The 14,115-nt window shown below is 39.9% G+C and overlaps 1 protein-coding gene across 3 annotated transcripts in view; it reads left to right on the forward strand.

The window, feature by feature from the left end:
* SHROOM3 (shroom family member 3) overlaps positions 1–14,115 on the forward strand; it is a 229,595-nt gene that overhangs the window by 121,777 nt on the left and 93,703 nt on the right. Inside the window, exon 1 of one of the 3 annotated variants that reach the window (XM_020988383.2) lies at positions 9,645–10,014. The exons of the other annotated variants lie outside the window; for them this stretch is intronic. The gene's annotated coding sequence lies outside the window, so the exon portion shown is untranslated. Of the gene's footprint in view, positions 1–9,644; positions 10,015–14,115 lie in introns of those variants that run through there. 3 annotated transcript variants of the gene reach the window in all.

Here is a 14,115-nt window from a genome sequence, read left to right on the forward strand (position 1 = left end):
TCCTTTTTTTTTTTGGATCCTTTCATTCCTATTTTATTCTATTTTTCTCTCTGTGACCAACATTTAGCATGAGCTGGGTCAGTGGTGGGGAACCTGCAGTCAAAGGGCCACACTTAAGGAGCACATGTTGCCTCAAGACCACAGGTTGGTCACTCCTGAGCTAGGTGGTACAGTGGATAAGGTAATTCACTTTGGACTCAAAAAGACCTGAGTTCCAACCTTAGACACTTACTATCGCTGTTTGACCCTGGACAAATCACTTCAACCTCTGATTGCCTCACTTTTCTCAACTATAAAATGGGAATCATAGCACCTACTTCATAGAGTTGTGGGAATCAAGTGAGATAGTATTTGTAAAATGCTTAGAATGGTGCCTGGCACATAGTAGGCATTTAATAAATACTTATTCCTTTCTTTCTTCCCCCTCTTTCTTCTTCATCTTGCTCTGATGAACTCAAAAGCTTTCTTAGAAATGGCTTGAAATATTCATCTTTTTTCAGTCTTCTTTAAAATGGTGAGCCTCTCCAGATGTCCTCTAGGGAAACTAGCTCTCTGCAAGTCTAGTGCTGCAACCACCCTCCACCTGTGGTCTCTTGACAGTGAATGCAATCCTCTCTGCCTAGCTGTGCCGCCCCTCTCTCCTGGGCCCTATCACAAGATCCTTTACAGTTTTCTGGGAACAGTCAAGTCGTATGAAAGGCCAGTTACTTGGGACTCTTGGCCTCGTGGAAAACACAAAGAACACTAGCAAACACTGAGTCTTCTTTGTCAGATTAATCGGCTGCTAGCAGTGGAGGCTGCCTTAAATGAGGAGACAGGCCTAAGGGGTGGCACTTCTAAGAACTGGGGGCATTCTGGGAGACCGAGAGGGAAAACTATTGTTAGAAGGGATAGCCAGAGGCTTAAAAAGTGAATGAGCCTAAGTAGTTGTGTGAAGTCTGAAACGGTGATGGGTTTTTCTGATGCCATAATCACCAGCTGGAAGAAGACTGAGTGATATCAAATGGCATTTCCCTGGTTCAAATTCCTATTTTGGAGTTCCATTCATTAGTGTTTTTTTTAAATTTTTTTTAGTATGTGTGTTAAGTATTCTCCAGTATTTACTAGTTTCTTTGTGCTATCACTCTTTGTGATGTGAATATAATACTTATACTGTGATATTTTATGATAAATGCAGTGTTAGTTTCATTAGAGATTGTATAATGTATAGCATAAATCAAAGTACATTTTTAAAATGTCCTTATACTTTCATGACTGCATGCTACCTATAATTTATCCCTGGCTCCAATAATTCGTACCTCCAGGGGATGCTCTCTGCATTTTTGTTCATTTAAGACATCGACCCGCCTCTCTGGAGAATGTTGGCATTAGTCAAAGAGATATGACTGATATCAAAGTCTCAGGCTGGGGTTCTTATCCTGGGGTCCATGAACTTGGTATGCATATATATATATATACACATATGTATATATGCATTCATATACACACATGTATATACATGTATATGTGTGTACACATGCCTACATACATGTATGTATATATTCTAAATGAATTTTAATATACAATTTATTTCCTTTGTAATCCTATGCATTTTATTTTACGCATTTTAAAATGCTTACTACGTGCCAGTTACTGGGCTATGTGATTTCCAGATATTGGTTCCCCACAACAACCTTGAGAGGTAGGTGTTATTACAATCCCCATTTTGTAGTTGAGGAAACTGAGCCAGGCAGAGGTGAAGTGACTTTTCCAGGGTCACACAACTACCTACCCCAGGGCCACAGAGCTGCCTCAATTTGGAATTGTAGAAATAATAACAATAATTGCTAACAGTTATATAACCTTATTGTAACAGTTATATAACCCTTTAAGGATAGCAAAGAGCTTTAGAAACATTATCTTTTTTTATATATAATAAAGTCATTTTACTGCTGTCATATACAGTCCATATTACAAGCCTGTACAAATTATAAGAGAGAAATTTATAAACACTGAGTTGACCTAGAGTGTTCTGTTTATGATAGGTTACCTTGTAAAGCCCTTTGATACACAATAATTATTGAACCTAGAATTTGAAGTCATGCAAAAGGAATCCTTAACTGCTTGAGCCCTTTGATTGAAAAATGGTAGCCACAGGTTTCTCCAAGACCTTGTAATTACAGGGGAAGCAATTATTTCTAACACTTTCAGCCATAGCAGTCATGTCCTCTCCACTGAAGTCTGCTCAGATGCCCCAGGTGGCAAGGCCATGCCTCTGGGGTCTGTGCCAATGGCGGGCAACCTTTGAAAGGTTCTGACAAGCTGGGGAAGCTGCATGTGCTGGCCTGGGCACACAGGACTACATGTGTTGTTTCTGAACCCCAGCATCACTAAAGTTTAGAACCGTCATCATATCAAGGCATTAACCACAAAGTGATTATTTCTTTTTCACCACAGCAGCTTTGGAAGAACATCCTCTAAGCCATGGAGGGGCTACGATTTGGGTTAGTGAAGGAAATGGTACATATTGATAAAATTGAACATGCAGCTGGGTGGCGCAGTGGTTTGAGCTCTGAGCCCAGATTCAGGAAGACTTGCATTCAGTTGCTGTTTCAAACACTCACTAACTGTGTAACCCTGACAGGTCACTTAACTTCTGCTTGCCTCAGTTTTTTTTAATTTCTTTTTTCTTTTTTTCCCCTTTTTCCTCAGTTACATGTAAAAATAAATTTTAGTATTCATTTTTAAAATTTTGAGTTCCAAATTCTCTGCCTTCCTCCCTTTCCACCCTCCCCTCATTGAGAAGGGAAGGAATTCCATGTATTGCCTCAGTTTTCTCCATGGTAATATGGATACAATAATAGCACCGCCTTCCCAGAGTTGTTATAAGGAACAAATGATATAATATTTGTAAGGAGCTTAGCACATAATAGGTGCTTATTCAATGTTTGTTTCTTTCCTACTTTTTTTTGGGGGGGAAGCAGGGCAATCTGTGTTGAGTGACCTCCCCAGGGTTACACAGGTAGTAAGTATCTGAGGCAGGATTTGAACTCAGATCCTTGACTCCAGGGCCAGTCCTGTATCCACTGTGCCACCTAGCTGCCCACTCCTACCTACATGCTTAAGGTAATTCAGACTGTTCTGTGTTATCGAATATTGATTTACTGGAGTCTGACCATAACTTTGAAACTAGAAGGGACCTTTAAAGTAATCTAGTCCTAACCCTTTACTTCCCAGATAAACAATTTGAGGTCCCAGGGGCAGCTCGGTGGTACAGTGGATAGAGCATTAGCCCTGAAGTCAGGAGGACCTGAGTTCAAATCCAGACTCAGATCAAACACTTGTCACGTACTAGCTGTGTGACCCTGAGCAAGTCACTTAACCCCAATTGCCTTTAAAAAAATAAAAATAAAAGAATTTGAGGTATCAATAGATTCAGTGATTAACTTAAAGTTACACATCAAGACAGTGACAGGACTGTTATGAGAATCCAGGTCGTCTGGCCACCATTTTGATTGTATGTATGAGACGTTACATTTGTCTCTACCGAAATGAAAAGGGACAAAGGCTCAATTTTGGGCATGTGATTAGTGGTCCATTGATGTCCAAAGTGCCCTTGCTACTCTGAGGCAGCCTGGCCCGGTGGAATCAGCACTGACTGTCCTCGGAATTGGGAAGTGCAGATTCCACTTCAGATTGTTGCTAGCTGTATGACCCTGGGAAAATAACTTAACCTCTCTCTGAGCCTCAGTTTTTTAATTTGCGAAATGGGTTTGAGAATGGCATCTACCACATGGAATTGTGACAATCAAATATGATAATTTATGTGGATTACTTCTAAACCTTAAAGTAATTTGTAAATGTAAGCTCTTATTATTTCACTTATCTTTTTCAACCTTCCTGGCCCATTTTCTATTTCTTCCGGAATCACCTCCCTTTGTACTGCCAACATAACATTGCATTGGTAAATGGCAGAACAAGAGAAGCATTATATACTGATTTCTTTTTTTCATGTGTGAGGGAGATGTGGCCCACTGATTGAATTCTTAAAAGATGGGACAAAGTCTTAATGAAAACTTATAACGAATGAGCAACCCAACTCAAAACCAAGGCACGATTGGGATAGAGGTTGTCTAGTGCTGTGGAAAGATCATTAGATTTGGATCCAGAGGACTTGGGTTCAAATCCTGCCTCTTCTGTTTACCACCTATTAGACCTTGGGCAAATCATAACCTTTCTGGGCCTCTATTTGATGCATAAAAAACAAGAGGTTGGAAGAGATGATTGCTAAGGTTGGTTCCTGGTTCAGGGATAAAGAGGTTGGCGATTCATCCTGGGGATGGCCTGACTCCAAACAGAGGGAATCAATGTTTCCTTCAACTCTCAGTCTCATTAAGGGTCCTTTCTAGAGTAGGTTCTCAAAGTTCAAAGTAGATATAAGGTATAAGACAGTTAATTATTTCCTCTACCACAAAAGAAATGCTTGAAATATGGATGACTGCTAAGCATTCATTAACAAATTTGTTGCATTGTTGTCTCTGAATCTTGGTGACCCCATTTTGGGGGTTTTCTTGGCAGAGATACTAGAATGGTTTGCCATTTCCTTCTCCAGCTCATTTTACAGATGAGGAAACTGAGGCAAACAGGATAAAGTGACTTGCCCAGGGTCACACAGCTAATAAGTATCTGAGGCCAGATTTGAACTCAAGAAGATGAATCTTCCTGGTCCCAAGCCCAATCCACTGTGCCATTTAGTTGCCTTCATTAACTTAATACTTTTTTTCCCCCACTAATAAATACCTAAAACTTAAAGTAATAACCTACCACATCTATTATATTCTCCCAAAAGATAGATAGTCCCTATTGGACATTCTACTTCTGCCTTAGATCTGTACTGTCCCAACACCTAACGAGGTACATGTCTCAGGATTCAATGGTCCAAGCAATGGTTGTTATGTCTGTTGAGAAATCGGATAATCATATGAGGCACCACTTCCATGACACCTAGCATTGATTCAGGCATTTCTGACTTCTCAAACTCATGAGATTTACCATCAGGGCTGGAACTATCCATTTCTGAGGATTGTTGTTCAATGACTTGAGCTCAGAGAATGAAACTCAGAATGGAAGAAGAATCCAGGAATGAGAAGTCCAGTCTCAGGTTCATCTAGACAAGCACATATTCTTGCTGTCTGGTGTTTAAGTCACCACTACTACTGCTAGGAGCGGAGGAAGGAAAGAGAGAGAGAAATCTCCTCCCATTCTTGCTAGAAGTTCATGTGAGAGCTTGCAAAGTCCTAATTGAAACATTCAAGAAAGGAAGAGAAAGGCCAAGTCTTTTCTTCGCTTTTTGTAGACTGCTAAATGTGTGACACTTCCTGGATCACCAGTCGCTTTTGGCACAGTTCTCCAGACCTGGGGACCAAAAAGGAATTATTGCATCCTTTAGCACTGAGCAAGACCACAGCTCTATCACTGTCAAGCCAGAGTGCATGCCCAGCTCCATGGGAAGTATTACAGTCCAACAGATTCAGGGCACTTCCCTGATTTCTCCTGCTGTGTTGCATTCTCTCCCCAGTTAAATACTCATTGTCCTTTGGCATATACTTGACACATAGGTCCATATCCCCAACCTTAGAACGTTACTCGGGGGTTTGGGATGGCTCAACCATTGTCCTTTCAAATGCTTCCCCTGGTGCCTTCCACTAAAGAATCTCAGCAAAGTCTACATGTAACAATTGTTGAAGGTCTTCTGAGTGTAGTGCAAAGAGTCCCAAGTAATGCATTCAGCACCGTTGTTAGACACTGTGCAAACTAAGTTATTTAGGAGAACTAGCTCTAACACAACTAGTGGGCCTAGAGATTACAATTATGCCCCAATTATAAAGGTATGCAAATTCAACAAACAAAAATAAATTTCATAAAATTCTCATTAGTCTCCATCTGACATATATAAGGACCTGCCCCAACCTAAAGGCAATTAGAAAACAACAAAATTAGAATTAAGCAACAAATATAAGAAAAGAAAGGAAAGGAAGGAAAAAAACAAGCTTCTATCAGAGAGAAAGTCTAGACACAAATAACTTCCTAGAGCAGATGGGGCTCTCTTACCAGGCATTTGAGGATTTGGTGTTGACTAGAAGTTATTCTCTCATCTTCTAGTGAGGCCCCCCATCCTTCACAAACTCTCTTCCCTACTTCCTCCAACCCAGGACAGCTGTGTCATCCCAAGTACATGAGAGGTCACCTAGTTCAGTATATTAGGGGGACTCCCCAATTATCCCCATTATATATAAAATGCCTTTGTTCAATGTCACTTGCTTTTGGGTTTCCTTGATTCATATATTTGTTTCCATTTCTACTGCCTTCCTACTGTTAATCATTTCCCATTTCTCTTGTATATAGCTTGCTTTGTATGTGTCGGTTTGTCTCTCCTAGGAGATTGTAAGCTCCTTGAGGGCAGGGACTGTCTTTTGCCTTTCTTTTGTATCCCCTATATTTAGCAGAGTGCCTTACACATAGTAGGTGCTTAATAAATGCTGACTGAGTGAGTGAGTGAGTAGATAGGGCCTGGAGTCAGGAAGACTCTTTGAGTTCAAATCTGGCCTCAGACACTTCCTAGCTGTGTGAACCTGGGTAAGTCACTTCACCCTATTTGCCTCAGTTTCCTCATCTGTAAAATGAGCTGGAGAAGAAAATGGCAAGCCACTCCAGTATCTCTACCAAGAAAACCTCAAATGGGGTCACAAAGAGTCTTATGGGGGGGTGCAGCTACATGGCACAGTGGATAGAGCACAGGAAGATCTGAGTTCAAATTTGGACTCAGACACTTGACATTTACTAAGCTGTGTGACCTTGGGCAAGTCACTTCACCCTATTGCCTCAACCAAAAGAAAAATAAATAAATAAAGTCAGATACTGCTGAAAACGACTGAATAAACAAAGTCAATGTTGATTGAGTGAGGAATGAACTTAAAATGAATATCCAGTTTCTAATCTAAAATACAATTCTAAGAGCAATTATGACTCAGAGGTTGAAAAGTTTTCACAAGCACAGAAAAGTTTTCAAAGTGGCAGTTGCTTAGGATTTATGTAGCAAACCCTTTATCTCAGTAAAATGTTTCAGGATCCTCTTTACGGAAGTCCTGGGAAAGAGTAACAGTGAACCAATCAAAAAATCTACAATTATGTACCTATTGTGTGCTATGCTCTGTTCCAAATGCTGGGGATAAAAAAAAAAAGAGGCAAAAGACAAATTCCCTAAAGGAGTTTACAATCTAAGAACAACAACTGTAACAAATAACATTTTCATCCATGTTTTACAGAGGTTCAAGTGAAGCACCATGCCTAATGACAACTCATTTCAGCTACTATTTCCTGACTCTGTATGATGTTTGATACCATTAATCTTGTCCTGTAGGATGGACTGCTGGATTTGTAATTAGAAAGACTAGGTTCAAATCTCATCTCATATTTATAGTTTTGTGTTCCTGGGCATGATATAACTTTTCTTAGCCTCAATTTTGTTCTCTGTAAAATGGGGATAATAACAGCACCTACTTGACAGGATTGTTGTGAGAACCGACAGAGATGTTTGTTTTTATTCTTTAAATGCTTATATCACTTAATTTTTCACCTTTTACAAACATCTGTTAAGTACTTTAGTTTCCATATGTAAAATGAAAATTCTTTCAGAATTCTAAGCACACTTGAAGGCCTCTGACTACAATGGTAAAATTGCACTGGTATCTTGGATAAATCTGGATCACGTAGGCAGCTAGTTTTATACCTAAAGGTTTTTGATCACTTGTCTAAATTAACATTCCAAACAGTAATATTATGATTCCTTCCACCTGTAAGGAATTTCAGCTGACTGTTTTGAGCACATAGAAAATAAAGGTAAAGAAAACCTAAAAAGTCAATTTGAGCTCTATTCTGCTAACAATATTAACTTCTGACTTTCAGTTTCTCAGTGTGGAAATGCGCAGCAAAGTAAGCTATGTACTGTGAGTGGTAGCCTCTGATGGGTTTGAATTCTGAACACTGCCAGACAGATTCCCCAAAGGGAAGATCCTTCACTGGAACCCTCAAACTCCTGGTGATACAGCATATGTGTACTCCCTGATACTGGGATGTGTGTATATGAGTGCAGGACCACGTTCTTTTTTTTTATTTTATTTTTTTATTTTTAGGCAATTGGGGTTAAGTGACTTGCCCAGGGTCACACAGCTAGTGTCAAGTGCTTAGTCTGAGGTCAGATTTGAACTCAGGTCCTCCTGACTTCAGGGCCAGTGCTCTATCCACTATGCCACCTAACTGACCCAGGACCACATTCTTAAAACAAAATGCAGTTGTGTTTCCCCTAAGGGGCAAAATGCCCTGTTGAATAAGAAATCTCGGCAAGGCTGGATAAGCGAGGTCACATCAGTCGTTACTCCCCTCTGTTATGCTCCCACATTAGGGCAGTCTGTAACAAAGGGCACCTCCAAGTAGATGGAATGAATTTGACTTCTAATTCCGAAGTAGCGGAATATTTTCATATATGTGAGTCTTTTTCTCAAATACCTGGAAATTTAGCTTAGGAGATTTCATTTGGGGGAGGACAGGGGAGTGAGTGAGGAAAGCTAGTCTCAAGCTGTTCTTGTTTAATCTCTGGAGGAATGACAACCGAAAGCAATTAAGAAACAAGTCTCCGAGGAAAAGTCTTAACTCCACTGAAGTATGCTAATTGGGAAGAGTTTTGGAAAAGGTAAAAATGTAAAGAAGGGTCAGTAACACTTTGCTGTAGAAAAGGTGGTAGGAGGGAAATTAGGGCTTGTATTGGTGTGCATCTCTGTTGCTTGAAGCCCAAGATTTTGCTGATAATCAGAAGATTATCATCTTAACATTTGTAATAATAATGTGCACATCTAATCGGACAATGCAAGCAAAGAACAGCCAGTGGGGGTGGGGAAGGGATGATAATGTGCCTGTCTAGTCAGACACAATGCAACAACTGAAGAAGGAAGAGGTTTTAATCGACCCTAGCCCGTCAGCATCGACCCGGATCTCCCTGGTTGACTTATGGGGAAGAGACAACATTTGCTGGGAAAGATGCTTATTTTCCTTGTAATGTGACCTCTTTTTTTAAGCTGTGAACTTTTTACCTTATGTTATTTATGCTTCATTTCATCAATTACATATTGTTTGGAAGCTGAAACCTGAGCTGGAACTTCGTAAAGTTTCGTGTCCATTAATTTTTAAAAAAAGCCCAAAAAATGCATTGAGGCGCTCAGTGTTTGGGAGGAATGTGTGTGTGTGTGTGTGTGTGTGTGTGTGTGTGTGTGTGTGTGTGTGTGTGTGTGTGTCTATGAGTGGGTGGGCATCCTCTGGAACTGGATGACAGGAGGAGGGGAGTTAAGAAGAGAGAAGAGAAAGAGTGGAGCCTGACTGGGCTGAGCTAGAATCCATTTTCAAACTTTCGGGAGCCCGGGTTGCCATTGAAATGCAAATGAGAGCCGGGGATCTTGGAGCCAATCAGAGAGCTTGCCTGTGGGATTACCTGGGTAGAGAGAAAGGAGGCGGGGAGCGGAGAGGGGGAGGAAGAGTGGGAAAGCTGGAGGAGGAGGAGGAGGAGGAAGAGGAAGAGGAGGAGGAGGAGGAGGGAACATTGCCTACTCGAGCTGCAGTAGCGGAAGGCTCTTAGAGCTAGTGCCGGGAAGTCTTGTGACTGGTGCTGTCCACCTGGGCCGCTGGTCAGTTGCGGGGCCGGCCTCTCTCAGCGGCGGGATGAAATTAATCACCACTGTCAGGAGCTCAGAGGACACGCTGCTCCCGCTGCGGGAGCTGTCCGGGCTCTGAGCCTCCACTGTCGGGTGGGAAGGCTGGAGCCCAGGGAACCTCGCTCATCTTGGGGAACTGCTCAGCTCCGTCGGTTTCTCTTGCCTGCCACCGCTTTTGGAGGTGTAGAGGTTTGAACTTGGGCTTCTGGCAGAGTTTAGCCTTCCCCCCAGACACCGCTGGTGAAGGTTCCAGTTGAAGGGGGACTGGAGATTGGTAAGTGCTACTGCTTTAAGAATGATTTTCTTCTCCCGTTCTAAGCCTTCAGACTTCTTATGCCCGATGGGTTTGATTCTTCCTCCACTCCCAAACCATCCTCAATCCTTCGTGATTGAAAGGGATACAAGCCGCCCCTGAATTGGCAGTAGAAGAACGGGAAGCAGGCCTGACCCCCATGCCCATCTACTTTCTTACAATAAGTGAGTGCTGATCATTTGGCGGGAGAACTTAACTTTCTAATCAGGCTGTAAAAATAAAATGTTCACCAGGGCTAGATTTTCACAGTTAACATCGCCATGCGCTCTCATCTTCTTATTACCATGAACTAAAGAATTCTGAGGGCACCCAATAAGCCTGTACCTCTCTCTGTCACAGAGACTTCTGTTAGACTGTGCCATGCCAGCAGAAAGAGAACTAATAACTATTATTAACAGCATTAGCATTTTTAATGAAAGTTATTGTGCAATATTTTAGTTTTAATAGACTATTTTACATGAACATGCATTTTGAGTTAGAATTCCTTAATTTTTGGTTTTTATTAATTTTGTTCAACTGACAAGCATTTTTTCTCTCTCTCACTTCTCTTTGCCCCCCACCTTTGCAAAAATTTTTTTAAGAAATGTTTTTAAAAGCCAAACTCAATACTAGCAAAACAAATTGGACATTGAACATGTCCAAAAACGTATATCTTATTCTTTATCTTGAGTCTATCTCTCCTTTCTCTGTCAGGAGGTAAATAGCCTGTTTTGTCATTGGTACATTGGGATCATGATGGATCATTGCATTAATCAGCGTCCTTAGTCTTCCAAAGTTGCTTATTTTTATAGGATTGCTTCTCATTCTACTCCACTATGCATCAGTTATACAATTCTTTCAAGGTTTCTCTGAAACCTCCCCTTTCATCATGTCTTAAGATACAAATTCCAAATTTATATACCATAATTTGTTTAGCCATTCCCCTTTTGATGGTCAGCACCTTAAATTCCAGTTCTTTGTGTCCCTTTCCCCCCCCCCATCTTTGATCTCTTTGGGGTATAAACTTAGTGGTATCTCTCAGTCAGAGGGTATACAGTTCAGTATCTTTTGGGAAATAATTCCAACATTATCTTCCAGAATGGCCAGACCAATTTACATCTCTACTAACAGCACATTAATGTACTTATTTTCCTGCAGCTTCTTCAGTATTTTTCTTTTTGCTGCCATCATTCCATATCTCGTGGGTGGTGGGTGGAAACTCTGGGTTGTTTGAACTTGTGTTTCTCTAATTATTGGAGATTTGAAGCATTTTTATAGGACTGCCAATAACTTGGATTTCTTCCCTTGAAAACTGCCTTACATTCCCTTTTATCTTCTATTAGTGGGAGAGTGGCTCTTGGTTTTGCAACTTTGAATCAGTTCCTTATAAATATCGGAAATGAGACCCTTATCAGAGAAAACTTGCTGAAAGTTAGTTACTGTTTCTTTTTTTCTCCTAAGGTGCATTGGTTTTGTTTATGCAAAAAGTTATACATTTTATGTAATCCAAATTGTCTAGTTTATCTTCTGTAATTTTCTCTATCCCTTGTTTGGTCCTTAACCCTTCCTCTGTCCTTGGATTTGAAAGGTAATTACTTCCTTCTCTCTCTAAGTTGTTGGTGATAGAAAGTTTGTAAAGCCTAAATTCCATATCTGTTTGTAATTTATCCTGGCCTATGGTATGAGGTGTTGGTTTAAACTTAATTTCTATCAGATTGCTTTCCGTCTTCCCCAGAAATTTTTATTGAAGCAGGAGTCCTCCCTGTAATAGCTAGGTGGTGCAGGAGCTAGTGTGCTTGACTCAGAGTCCAGAGGACCTGAATTCAAATCCAGCCTAAAACAATTATCAGCTGTGCAAATGTGGGTAAGTCGCTTAACCTGCTAGCCTCAATGTCTTCATCTTTAAATTGGAGATAATGATAGCACCTGCCTTACAGGGTTGTGGTAAGAAAGAAGTGAGCTAATATTTATGAAGTGCTTGGCAAACCTAGCTGTTATTATTATCTTTGGGCTTATTGAACACTAAGCTACTAGTTTTTGTTTGTTTCTGTATGCTGTGTGCCTAATTTGTTCTACTGATAAATCTCTGTTTTTTATCTAGTACCAAATCTGTGCCTTCTATCATCTTCCCTGTGTTTTCTGTGGGGAAAAAGATGAACCTATGCTTCAGTATAGTAAGTTATTATGTCCACTACATATTCTCTGGTAAATTGCTTGAGATTTTTGAAGACTTTTTTTACAGCTAAATGCCAAAAAAAAAATGAAGGAAAATTAATTAAATGAAATGAAGTGATTTAATTTTGTATAATCAGGGGTGTTCTTAATTTAGGATCTATTTAATTGTTTTAAAATATTTTGATCATTTGATTTCAGTACAATTAGATTTCTTTGCATTCCTTTGTGTTTTATTTTCTGCATTTAAAAACATTACTCTGAGAAAGAGGTTCATCAGCTTCACCAGATGGCCGAAGGTGTCCAGGATACAGGAAGAATGCCTGATGTAGACATTTTTACCTTGGCACTCAAGGGAAGATGCAGAGGTTATACCCCACCCTAACCCAAAAAAGGGGCATGGAGATTTCTTGAACAGATTTTTCTAATGTAGATCGTTTTTACTGGACGCTTGAATGATCATAGACCTCATCCAGAAGGTTCAGAAATATTGGAGAGGAGCCTTGAAGTTGGTGTTTTACTCTCCTGAGTAAATTCATAATAAGCACATTTGAGTTGAGATGTTAGATGATGCTTAATCCAGTTCTGCACAGGCTTTCTTGTCCATGTCTTGTAAATCCTCTACAGAGGGTCCACTCAGACTGTTGGGGAGGGGTCTTCTACTTCACTTAACAATGCATGGAAGCCAGGGGAGAAGACCGGCCATCCATCAGTTGCCCTTGGTTTCTAAATGTCTCTCTGATATCTGTTATGCTACTCTTGCACATTCCTTGGTTGGCAACATACTACAATCATGGCCACCATGTGTCTCTGCATTGCCCTTTAGATTACCCATAATTTCTATTTTTCAGAGACTGTGGCATGATTCATAGCCATAATGCATCATTCATAGACATTGTTAACAAGATGGGCCTTCAGGAAAAAGCTACAGGTCATTATGAGAAATACACAATTTCCCCAAGCCAATCCATCCTTACTCTCTTCACGATCAGTCAATTCATGAGGAGACCAGGTGAAGAAACTCTTCCATCAATGCAAAATAATAACTGCCCTGCAACATGTAGTGTTGAAGTTATGAAGGCACACTACGAGTTTTAAGTGATTTGCTTAGGGCTGCATAGTCTATGTGTGTCCAGAGGCAGGACTTTCTGACTCTGAGCCCTGTTTTCAATCTACTATGACAAATGGCTTCACCTGTTTTAAATGCAGAAATTGTTATTTATTTCATCTAACTAGAATTAGATTAAAATTTTTAATTTAATTAAAGAATATAACTTTCTGAACTTTATAAAAATGAAATCCTTGCATGTGGATTGAACATTCATTCAACAAACATTTATTATTTTGGACGATTTGCATAAAGTGATTGTAGTGGTATCTATCTTGTCATGATATGACAGAGATTCTCAGCAGAGAGTCTTTAAAAATGTGTATTCCTCTCTCTAGGACATTTATTTACTAGTCTCAATTCTTTAAGGCTTGATTTTTTAAAAGGATAAATGAAGGAATAACTCTAATCTCTAAGAGATAGCATTGGTCACACATAAATTGCCCCACAATAAAGACCAAGATAAATGTGTTTCATTTGTGTCTGATAATAGTCTTTAATCAACTTACCTTAAGGGCTATTTCCAAATAAAATCTGTATCTTTTGAAATACATTTCACAGCTATGAGAACATTTGTTTCTATTTCTAGATGGTCTTTTATTGCCATAAACTCTTCTACTAGGAGCTGAAATTTAAAAATGTACACGGAGAAAATATTTTTAATTTTGTAGCCAACAAGTTATATCCACTCTTCATGGACTAGATTAGAATTTGTTGGGGCCATTTCTCCTAAGTCAACTTTCCACATCTGTTCATTCTGTTTACATACCATGTCTTGTCAACACATTTTTCTTCCATTAATA

This window comes from Phascolarctos cinereus, unplaced genomic scaffold (assembly GCF_003287225.1).
Source record: "Phascolarctos cinereus isolate Bilbo 61053 unplaced genomic scaffold, phaCin_HiC Scaffold_9;HRSCAF=440, whole genome shotgun sequence".
Classification (NCBI taxonomy): Eukaryota; Metazoa; Chordata; class Mammalia; order Diprotodontia; family Phascolarctidae; genus Phascolarctos; species Phascolarctos cinereus.